At 42.6% G+C, this 11,794-nt stretch overlaps 2 long non-coding RNA genes across 3 annotated transcripts; one reads left to right on the top strand and one right to left on the bottom strand.

Annotated features, from left to right (window-relative positions):
- The first annotated feature begins 388 nt into the window (after positions 1-388).
- Positions 389-3,996, top strand: LOC109379732 (uncharacterized). Of its 2 annotated transcripts, none has more exons than XR_002123262.1 (3): positions 389-675; positions 3,395-3,463; positions 3,909-3,996. It is a non-coding gene; the product is annotated as an uncharacterized LOC109379732 (long non-coding RNA). The 2 variants fall into 2 exon arrangements; XR_002123263.1 differs by having other exon boundaries at positions 389-661.
- On the bottom strand, positions 3,985-11,542 carry LOC109379733 (uncharacterized). The gene is made up of 3 exons (XR_002123264.1): positions 11,095-11,542; positions 5,386-5,528; positions 3,985-4,072 (listed from the first exon to the last, which is right to left on the bottom strand). It is a non-coding gene; the product is annotated as an uncharacterized LOC109379733 (long non-coding RNA).
- Between the last annotated feature and the right edge of the window lie 252 nt (positions 11,543-11,794).

Here is an 11,794-nt window from a genome sequence, read left to right on the forward strand (position 1 = left end):
CCCCATCATATAGAGAGGGCTTCCCCCAAAAGCTCAAGGAGGTTAAGTCAACATTGAAAACATGATTCCTGGTCCCGACTACTGAGATTCTGTGTCTTCAGTGCAATAATCATTCTGATCGTACCAATTGTAAAAGGACTGTCAGGCTAATCTTGATGCTGTCTAAATACCGGCATCCAATCTTTTTCATGCTCTTCTGAACAGGCTTAAATTTGCCAGTGTCTCTCTTAAAATATAGCCTGCAGGACTGAGCATAAAGCTGCATGTGGCCTGACCCGCACTGGGATTATTGCTTCCCTCCTTCCACCCTCTGCTGTTCTATTAATAGAGCCTAAGATTGCATTAGGGTTCTCAACAGCCTCCTTGCGCTGGAGGTTCGCATCAAGCCTGTGATCAGCTAACCCCCCGGGTCTTGCTCATGAACGCCTTCTGTCAAGCCAGGCCTCGGCCATCAGCCACTGGGGCAATTGATTTTTTTGAATGCTCATGATTATCTATGACTCAGACTCGAAGCTACAAAACAAGGTCTTGCCCTCCTTTCTTGTGTGGCATCTGCTGAGTGGGTGTGAGGTCTTGGGGGCCTGTTCAGAAGCCAGAGGCATGGCCGGCCGCTGGTGAGGAGGTCTCCAGCATGATTTGATCCACAAATAGCAAGAGGATGGTAACAAAACTCTGGTTTGCTTCAAATGATTCTTACGTTGATTCTTTCTCCTTTTGGATTATGGTCCCTTGTTCATCTTGTTCTAATTCTGGGTGTTTATACACGGAGTCTCTTGTTCCTCTCACCCATGGGCACAGCTACACTTCTACTTCTTATGCCTTCTCCAAGTGGCATTATTTTTAGCATGAGTGTCTTGCTCAGCAAGTTGCTCTACGGCCTGTCCTGTACTGTCCCCACCTATAATCTTTTCTCATTCTTTCCCTCCCTCTGTCTCTGTGTGTTGATAGTATGTTAATCTCGACCTACCTGAATCCTCCCTTTGGAGATTATATGCGTCTTCCCTCTTCTTCCTTCCCTTTTCACTAGTTTTTTTCGGCCACTCAGAATTAGCTGTTTGGTAGTTGTAGAAGCTTCAGTGTGGGCTGTTGTGGTGGGTTTTGGTTTCAAATCCAGGAAATCTCTGGGTATGTGGGGCTTGGGTCTCAGAATCTGACAGGAAGGTCCTAACGTGTGGAATCTGGGGGCTCTGAGGCGAGAGAGTCACAGCTTCTCTTTCCTCAGCCGGTAGAGGGAACTGAAATGCATGGGCGCAAGTAAGCATTCCCACCATCCACCAGAAGAGGGCGTCATCCCCACAGTCCTCCAAGTTGGAATTTCTCACAGAAATCCATCTTGCCTAGGTGGTCTCCTGAAGACTCAAAGATAGGATGGGATGACACGACAGCCATGCTACTATTGATGCTTTGGCCACCTCCAATACTGTGCAAGTGGTAAAAAGCAAACCATTTTGAAGAAGCGGACCCAACATTGGTCCAAGCTAATGGGTGGGTTTGAGGGCCTGAACTATGAGCTCGTTGCTGGCAAATTGGCAGCCTGGTGGGGCTGTGAGGCTAGGAGTGGAAATGACTACGAGAACGTTTGGAAGTCACGGATGTAACTTGCAGAGTGTGTGAGGGGGCCTGGGCGGAGGGGCCCTGCGTATTTCCAGCTGTGACATTTAGAGTTCTGTTTGGCAGGGCAGGTCATGGTGGGGATGGGGCAAGTTCCCAAGTGGGTGTAGACGTGTAAGGGAAGGTGACGGTGGCACCGTGTCAACCATTTCCAGGTGGAGTTAAAAGGCATAGCCATTTTCTTCTGGGGGCCCCGGCACCTTTCATCAAGACTAAGTTGGTAACTGATTAAAAAAAAGAAACGGAAGATTAAGCCCGAGAGGCCAGAGGAGAAAATGGTTTCCAGGTGGAAAGGACTGCTACTCTATTAACACCATCGGGTGGTGTTCAGGCAGGCCACTGTTCTCCTACCCTCCTAGGCATCGCTGGGAGGCGGCCAGGCCTTGGAGGCAAAGGGCTCCCTAACTGCCAAGCAGTGAAGACATTTAATAAAATATTTACCTGTGTGTATAAGAATAATGATGACAGAATGACAAACAGCGGTTAAACAGCTTTAAGGTGCACGAGAGAGCAGCCATGGGACATTTTTAAGGAGTATGGTAGCTTTTTGTTTAATTCCTGAGGCTTGTCTCTTATGCCTACCATACCCAGACTCATATGAGAGAGCCATGGTTGGGGAGGGGGCACACCAAGATGGCATAGACTGTTCCTGCAGGAAGCTGCCACCCAAACGGGCTGGAGCCAGCCTAACTCCCAACCCCAAGCTACTTGTCCACCCCTTGCAACTCTTGAAGATTAAAGATGTCCAATTCCTGTCTCCACCACACGCCTAGAAGGATTCTTAGCTGTGGTCATTCAATGAATGATATTGCTATTAAGAGTCTGACCTGTTCTTATTCATTTGGGCTTGTAGGCAGCATTTGCCCTGGTTGGGTGTGATAATTCTGAGGTGGAGACAAGAAAGAGAAAGGCAGAGGGGACAAAAGGAAGCAAAACTCTTCCACCACATACCAGGTTTCTAGCTGTGTCCAGTTCACAGCTAGAAAAGAAAAAATGAAAAAATTTGGCTGAACACATTTTATGTTTTTACCTCCATTAAGGAGCTTTTTGCATTTCCCTCCCCAGTTTGGAAAATAATTTTTTTTCTCTATCATTTAAATTTAAAAACTTTTTATGTCTCTATATCAAATAGTGTTTGGAAAAAATAGAATTTTGCATTCTCTTGGACTCATACCCTCTGCCTTTTTTTGGTGTTTTTTCCAGATATTTTATACTTCCAGTTATGACTCTGTTAGAAAGATACCATCTTGGCTTTCCCATGTCATACGTATCTAAAAGAAGCACCAACTTAGGATCTGTGTGCACAGGCTTATTTTCTATTTTTTGGAAGAAAACAATCTAGTCCTGAACTTAAGAGCATGCTCAGAAGTAACAATTCTTGAGGAAAGAAGCTATTTATTTATTTAAAGGGAAATACAAAAGGCCCATTACTTTTAGATGTGGAATTTATACTTGGTGAAATTTTCATGAATTAAAAACCCATTTCACTAAATATTTTCTGGTAAAAATATGGTTTGGTTTTTTGGTGCCAAGTCTGCTAAGTCTATTCTTAAGAGTAAGTCTTGTGAGAATACAGGAGACAGATAAAGTGAACAGACTCTTTAATCAGTGAGGCGCTCGGCGTGGCAGTGAAATGCAATACCAAAAAGTAAACAAAGAGCATTGTGTGAAAAGGAGCGCATTTAAATTAATCTTGCTTTTCCAATATGAAAACATGCTCACGGTTGTTAGTAACTGAGTCAAGACATTTAAATCATATATATATACTTTAATATCTTTACAGTGACCTTTCATAAGTGTGCAGTGGGGATAAGAAGATGAGCAAAGATATGCTACGAAAAGAGCATTTTAGGTAATTGAACATGAAATGTGTTGCAATCTGATAACATTAATGATACACAATCACTACTTTATATCTAATATGTAGCTCATTTGGCCAGAGTCTAACTAAAGCATTCCATAAATGTTAGCGTATAAATCCTGTTACAAACCTATAAAGTAAGCAGCTCTATTTTGGTGCATTTCGGAGTAGCTCTGTATTAGTCATCTATCCTGTGTAACAAATTACTCCAAAACTTAGTAGCTTCAAACAAGAAGTATTTATTATCTCACACAGGATCTGAGGGTTATGAATTAGGAAATGCTTAGCTGAAAGGTTCTGGCTCAGGGTCTCTCATGAAGTCGTAGCCAAGATATGGGCTGGGGTAGCTGTCATCTGAAGGCTTGGCTGGGGTGGCAGATCCACTTTTAAGGTGTCTAACTCACAATTCTGGCAATTTGGTTTGGGTTGTTGACAGGAAACCTCCATTCTTCTCTACGTGGGCCTCTCCATCGGGCTACTTGAATGTCTTCAGGATGTGGCACCTGGCTTCCCCCAAAGCAAGTGATCCAGAGAGGTAGCAGCCACAGTGCCTTCTATGACCTGGCCTCAGAATTCACTCACCATCGTTTCCTCCATATTCTGTTTATCAGAAGACAGTTACTAAGTAGAGCCCACGCTCAGGAGGAGGGGAATTAGGCTCTACCTCTTGGAGGAGTATTAAAGAATTTGTGGACATATTTTAAAATCACCATGACCCTCTCTTTACAGATGGGGCAGTTGAGACTGATGGTGGCTTATCAGCTCAAGGTCACCGGGCTACTAGTTAAGACCCCACATGCAAGGCAGCAGGCCATTTTATTTTCCTTCTGCTGTGCCATTCACACACAAAGCAAAACAGAAAACACCACATTCCTGAAATCACCGCACGTAAATCCAAAATCTGCCTCTTCAAAATGGCTGACATCTTCTACAAGCAGTAGAGGCTTTATGTTTGGCAATGAATGAAATGGACACTAGAATGGAAGGTAGGAGTCAGCTTTCCTCTCAGTCAGCTCCACAACCTTGAGAAAACGCCACTTGTCTCAGGGATGGTTTCCTACTTTGTAAAATCAGAGGGGCCAGCGGAATGGTTCCCAAACATGGTTACCCATCACAGTCCTCTGGGAAATGAAAGACTCACTGGCCTGACATGAAATCCACCCAATCACAACCTCCAGGGATCCACATAATTAAAAAAGAATCTGATGGGGCCGGCCGAGTAGCGCGATGGTTAAGAACTGGCTTGGGACGCCAGAGGGCCCTGGTTCGGATCCCACATATGAGGACCAGTGACACTGCCCTCTACAGATAAGATGCTGAACAACAGCTCAACCTGGAGCTGGGATGCTGTGAGTTGCCGGCGATGGCGTAGGCTGCAGCCCCTGTGGCAGTGGGTTGCCATGGGCTACCGTGTGTGGCCAGCAGCCAGCATGAGCGGCCGGCAGTCGGTATGAGCTGCCAAGAGCCACTGTGAGTGGCTGTCCAGAGGTGGGCGAGCAACTGCCTTATTCAGGAAGAGTGCAATGATAATACCAACATGGGCCAGTGAAGCAACATCCTCCACAACTAGACTGAAGAACAAAAAAAGGACAGCAACTTGTCTGTTCCCCTTCCCCCGATTCCCTAGCACTGTTCCCCTCCCCCAATTCCCCAATAAAATCTCTAAAAAATAAATAAATAAATAAATAAATAAGTGGGGAGATGGAACTGACATCCTCACATAAAGCTAGAACCCTCAAAAGGATGAGTCATTATAGAAATAATTCATTGGAAAGAAATCTTCCCAGTGGCACAGTGAGACAAGAAAACTTGACTGTCTTGGCATGAGTGGAAAGTGTAGAAAGAAGTCTTCACTGAGAATATGAGACTACAGCTCAGGCTTCATGTAAATTTGGGGCTAGAATATGTCCTACCTGTATGGTTCAGGAACCCTGAAGGTGGAAAATGAAGATAAAAATACAGTCCCAGCGCCAAAATACAAAACATACGTGGATGGATACAATCCACCAAACCAAGATGTGGTAGATGTGAGTCCCAGGAACCTCGGACAACAGACCTGTCAGACAGACCATAAAATAAGTGAGTTAAAAATTATTAAAGACATAAGAGAACATTTGAAACTGTGAGAAAATAGCCTAACGTTATGCAAAAGGTAGATATGGAAGAGAAATTCTAGAAATTATACATACAGTCATTGAAATGAAAAGCTCAGTGGATGAGTTCCATTGCAGATTACACATAGCTGAAGAAAACACTGCAAATGGATCTGAGGAAATTGCCCAGGAAGCAGCAAAGGGTGACAAAGTGAAGGGAAGGCTGAGAGAAAGGTTCAGAATATGCTGCATGGAGGAGGAAGACGCATTATACCCCTAAGGTGAGTACCAAAAGGAGAGAATGCAAGAGAGGCAGGATTTAGAAAGACTAGGGCAGAAAAATTTCCAGATTTGATAAAAAACATGAATCCTGAAATTTTGGATATACAATGAATCTTGAACCAGAGAAATGAAAAGAAATTCATACCTGAACACAGCATAGGAAGAATGTAAGAAGCCAGAGACAAAGAGAAAAATCTTAAAACCGGGGGAAAAAAGTAGATTACCTACAAAGGAATGACATTCAGACTGACAGCAAATGTCTCAACAATAAATAGAGAAACAAGAAGACATGACATATTAAAAAAAAAAGTGCTGAGGGTAAAATAACTTTCAATCTAGAATTCCACATGCAGAGGAACCATCATTCAAGGATGAGTGAAATAAGACAATTTTATATTAATGGAGAAAGCATGTCACTCATGTAACCTGAAAAAATTACTAAAGGATATGTTTCAAGGAAGAGAGCTGGTACCTAGAAAAAAAAAAAGGGATAGTATGCTAGAAACAAAGGTGAATAAATTGGTAAACATGGGCACATCTGAGCAATGACTATATAAAACTAAAATGACAAGTGATTAAATTTAGAGATATGAAAACCAGGTGAGTCTAAAATAACAAGCAACTCTAATACGTAAAAGGGAAGATGTAGTTGAAGCATCACTCTTAGCTTATTGTATAGTTTTCGGGGGGTTGGATCAAGTGTACACGTTAAAAATTGTAATCACTAAAAGAATAGAAATAGAACTTACAACTTCTAACTTAGTGAAAGAGAAAAGGGGGACAGAAAAATTCTTGATCAATTCAATAAGATAGAAGAAAGGAAGTAAAAAAAGAGAAAGCAGAAGAAATAAAAGGTGCAAAATGAGAATGAAGATGTAAATTCAAAAATGTCAGAAACCAGTGGATCACCAGGCCGTCTTATACATTGCTAGTGGGAGTATAATGTGGAATAACACTTTGAAAAATAGTTTAGCATTACCTATCAAGTTTTACATTCACATATCTTATGATCCAGTAATCACTCCAAAGAGAAAGTCTTACCCACATACAGCAGAAGACAAGAATGTTCATTATAGCCCTGCTTGTAACTGCAAAAAATTAGAACTCAAAAGCTGATGACAGGAGAATGGACAAACTAAATTGTGGCATAGTCATAAAGAAATATTATACAACCATGAGAAAGAATGAACTATATAAGCAGATGCAACAATCTAGTTGAATCTCAGTAATACCACGTTAAGGAAAAAACCTAAACCTCAGAAATTTTTCACAAAATTTTAAAACAAGTAGGTGATAAAAATTTGATAAAACTGTAAAAAGCAAAAGAATAATAAATACAAGATTGAGATTGGTGGTTACTTCAGATGTGGGAACAGGAGAGGAGCACATAGGTAGTTGTAAGTCATTGTTACTGTTTTATTCTCTAGTAGAATAATAGGTTTACAAGTATGCACAACGTTAAAAAATAAAATAAGGGGCGGCTGGTTGGCTCAGTTACTTAGAGCACAGTGCTCATAACACCAAGGTTGCCGGTTTGATCCCCACATGGGCCACTGTGAGCTGCGCCCTCCACAACTAGATTGAAACTTGGCTTGGAGCAGATGGGTCCTGGAAAAAAACACTGTTCCTCAATTTAAAAAAAAATATATATATATTATATATATAAAAAAATAAAAATAAAATAAAATTAAAATTAAAATAAGACCATTTATATACCCAATGATGAGTGTGTTTATGCTAGTGATTCTGATTATATTTTTGTGCCCCTAAGTTTCATGAACAAATATCAGCATTCACATGAAATGTAAATGGACTAAACTTACTTGTCAACCATATAAATAAATGAATAAGATTCAGCTATCTACTGTTTACAAGAGACTCACCTAAAACTTAAGACTTTTGAAAAAGGCAACAGAATAAACCCAAAGAGAGCAGAAGGAAGAAAATTATATAAGATATATATTAATAATACACAATATAGTATATCCTTATCTATGGTATATATTTATACATATATGTTCATATATGAGTATGATATATACTATATAAAAGCAAAAATTAATGAAACAGAAAAAATCATGTTTACCAAACTAAAAGCTGATTCTTTGTAAACACTGGTAGAAAGTAGAAAGAAACACTAGTTAAAAAAGGGAGATCTCTGGCACAACTGATCCAGAAAAGAGAAGATACATATACAATATTTGGAATGAAAAAAATGGACATTACAGATAGATGCAGCAGACAAAACATGCTGAGAAAACTACGAATAGCATTTTGTTAATAAATATGACAGCCTAGATGTAATGGATAATTTCCTTGAAAAATTGACTCAAGAAGAAAATAAAACCTAAAGAGATCCGTAGACATTTAAAGAAATGGAATCAGTAGTTAAAAATCAACCAAGGAAATGTTTATTCCAGACCCAGACATTTTACCAGCAAGTTCTACCAAACATTCAAGGAACACATAATTCCAATTTTATACACACTGTTCCAGAAAATGGAAAAAGAAGGAACATTTACCAGTTCATTTTATGAGGCCAGTATAACCAAAGGCAATATGAGAAGGAAAAATTACAGTCACTATGACTTATGAACATGGATATAAAAAAAAATCCTACAACGAAATTAGATGTTGAGCACTCATTCATTCATTCATCATTCATTCATTCATCCTTTCAGTCATTCAACAAATATTGGCAGGCACTGTGCCAATACATGGAGAGCAGAAATGGAGCTTATGGCTTGGTGAAGGAGGTGAGTAATAAAGCTAATGATCACTCCAGGTAAGGACATTCTGGCAGGATAACAGTGCACATCAAGGGGGATTTGACCAAGTCAAGGAAGTTAAGAAAAGCTTTCCAGGCACATGAGTGGCATAAGAATGGGTGTCGGAAGAATGTTTAGGAGGCTATTGGGGCTCCAGTGGGAGATCTGGGATGCAGTAGCAAGAAAGATGCACTTGAGAGATATTTAGGAAGACATAACACCACAGACCACAGACCTTCATGATGGATTGCACATGGGAAGGGTTCAACTTGGAGAGGGGTCAACCTTGTCTCTAGGACGACTGGGGTTTTGTTCACTGATAGAGGGGCCCTTAAAAGTGGTTCCGATTTAGGGGAAAAGAGCAAGGTTTTGGACATGTTGAGTTTGGGGTACCTTTAGGAGGGCCAAGTGACGATGTCGAATAGGAAATGAACTAGAGCCTGAAGCTCTGTGTGGAGGTCAGGCTGGAGATTTTGAGTGAATATTTAAACCTATTCCTCAGAGGAGCTCACCCAGAGGGTGTGTGTAGCTGGGGGAGAGAATGAACACCAATATTTAAAGGAAAGGCAGAGGAGAAGGAGTCAGGGCAAAGAGACAGAGAAGGAATGGCTGTAGAGGTAGGAGGAAAACCAGGAGAACGCGGGTAACAAGAATGCCAAGGGAATAGCAGCTTCAAGAAGGGAGGGTCCAACAGTGTCACGGGCTGTCGCAATTTTAAGAGGGTGGAGGACTGACACTGCGCCACTGGAATTCTTCTGATTGAGGGGCTATAATAAGCGAGTGAACTGGAGAAGAAATGCATCATCATCACCATCATAATAATAAAAAATATCACCACCTATTACAAATAACATAGTGCCAAGGGGCAGCATGAGGGAATTTTTGGGGACGATGAAACTCTTCTGCATCTCGTTGATGGTGGTAGTTACCTGACTCCATGCAATTGTCAAAACTCATAGAATTATAGGTCATGAAGAGTAAATGTTAGTGCATATAAGTTAAAAATAAGTAAAAACAATGTAGTAATGGAGATTTAAGACCTAGCTCTCTCTTACTGACTTTGTAACTGCTGCTCTCAGGGTTTTAATTCAGTTGAGTGTCAGCTTGTGCAGGTCTACGATAGGGAACAAGGGTACTCTCACTTGTGAAGGACAGAATAAATACAAGCCAAAGGGCACTGGACTGATGGCCAGAGGCCCTCTTAGGAACTGACCTGGTGGTGTCCCGGGACAGACTCATGAGCTTGGATCCTCTGGGACCCTAATGTAAAATGAGGGGGTTGGATCTGGAAAGGTCTTTCTACCTCTGGTTGTCTGTGACTCTATGGTAAAAATTCCAAACACAATCCAATTGGCTCTGTTGTCTGCATTTCGTTATTGAAAAGTCTCATAATAAACAATTACCATAATAACAACTGGTTCTTGAACACGTCAGACCCCAGATGATTTGGGAAGCAGCTTGAAGTTACGGAAAATGCTTGGGCTTGTGAATTAAGGCTTTAAAGAACCTCCTAAAAAGCATATGAAGTAATGATTGATAATAAGCATGACCCATATTGGTTTTCTGTGAAAAAGGGACTTTTACATTTGTTGACTTCAATCCCTTCTCTCATCCATCCCATTAAGCCTGTCAGGGAGGAATTATTCCAATTTAGGAGACATGGAGATTAAAAGTCTGGCCACCCAAGGATTTGAGTGGTGTTGAATTTTTCTCAATATTCTACTTTTCCAAGACCCACAGTGGATTTGGTACAGTTTTGGTGTTGAGTGTATTATTCCATTATGTCCTAATTCTATGAAAATTAATGGAAAAGTGTTAATTGGGCATCGATTCATGCTTAACATTAATCTAATGTTGATGAACCACAACTTTGTTGCCCCTCATGCCATATTAACTCAATTTACTGTAATAATTTAAAACAATAGGGATAATTGTATCCCTATTGTTTTAAATATCCTACAAATTGAACCTGGCCTGAATTCGGCCAGCCTGAAATCTGAAGTGTGAGATGCCTTTGTGAAGCTACTAACATCATCTTTTTGGAATTTTTCAGTGCGAGAAGGGATGAAGGCCACATTTATTAAGCATCTACTATGTGCCCCACACAGCTCCTATGGTGTGTGTCTGAAGCTACTCTCAGCCACCTTCCCAGATGGTGGGGAGTCTTGGGCTATTTCAATCGCATGCATTTTACTATCTCGGTATAGAAATAATAAAAACATAATGAACCAGTCGGAGAGGGATTTCCTGAAATAACCACCCTTCCGAGCCATCCCAGAGACGCTCTAAAACTATTTTTCACTACAAAAATTTGCTTTGAACCCCAATTCTTTGACCTTGACCTCTATAAACCTATTTTATTATATTTTTAAACTGCTGTACGATTAACGCGGAAACCCTTTCTTCGGCACTTTCTCACCACTGGAATCGCATGTTTCTCAAAGTTCCAAAATAACCTTTCCCGGGCACGGATTCGTACCTCTGCCGGGGAAGGGCGGGGAGCGGCGCAAGACGTGCCGGTGTGGAGCGAGAGCCAAAGAGAACTTCCAGAGCGAAAGGAAAATAAAACTTGTGGCTGGTGTCTGTGTGAGAGGGTCTCCGCAATCCTGAAGCCCCCCGATCCTGGGGGGTCTCGGGGTCCGCTCGAGGAGCGCCAGGGTTTGGGTTTGATCCCGACGTCCTTGACCTAAATTTCTGCGCGGTGACTAGAAAAAGGGCGCAGAGGCGGGCGGGCGTCTGGTGCCATCCTCGGATCCCGGCGACCGCGGCCGGCGAACTTGAATGGAGAGGCCGAACTAACGGGGGTGGGGGGCGTCTTCTCCCTGGCCCGACTGAGGATCTGCAGCTACCTCCCCGCGCCTCTCCCTCCCCGGATCCACCCGCCCCGCCGTAGCCCATGTGATCTAGGAAAGTCGGGGTGCGCTCCCCCACTCCCGGCACCCGGCCCGCCCGGAGGCGGGGCCCCCTCCGGCAGCGAGGTTCGCGCACCGCCCCCGTGGGTCCAGCCGCGGGGGGCCGAATGTGCGCGCGCGGGCAGGCGGGGGCCGCACCGGGGTGCGTGACGTCACCGGCATTGGTTACACGACGTTCTAGAACTCCGCCCCACGTGCGCCCGGGAGGAGGGGGAGGAGGAGGAGGAGATGGGGGTGGGGAGGAGGAGGGAGAGAGGTGGGGATGGG

The sequence above is a fragment of the Hipposideros armiger genome, unplaced genomic scaffold, assembly GCF_001890085.2.
Source record: "Hipposideros armiger isolate ML-2016 unplaced genomic scaffold, ASM189008v1 scaffold_29, whole genome shotgun sequence".
NCBI classification, from domain to species: domain Eukaryota; kingdom Metazoa; phylum Chordata; class Mammalia; order Chiroptera; family Hipposideridae; genus Hipposideros; species Hipposideros armiger.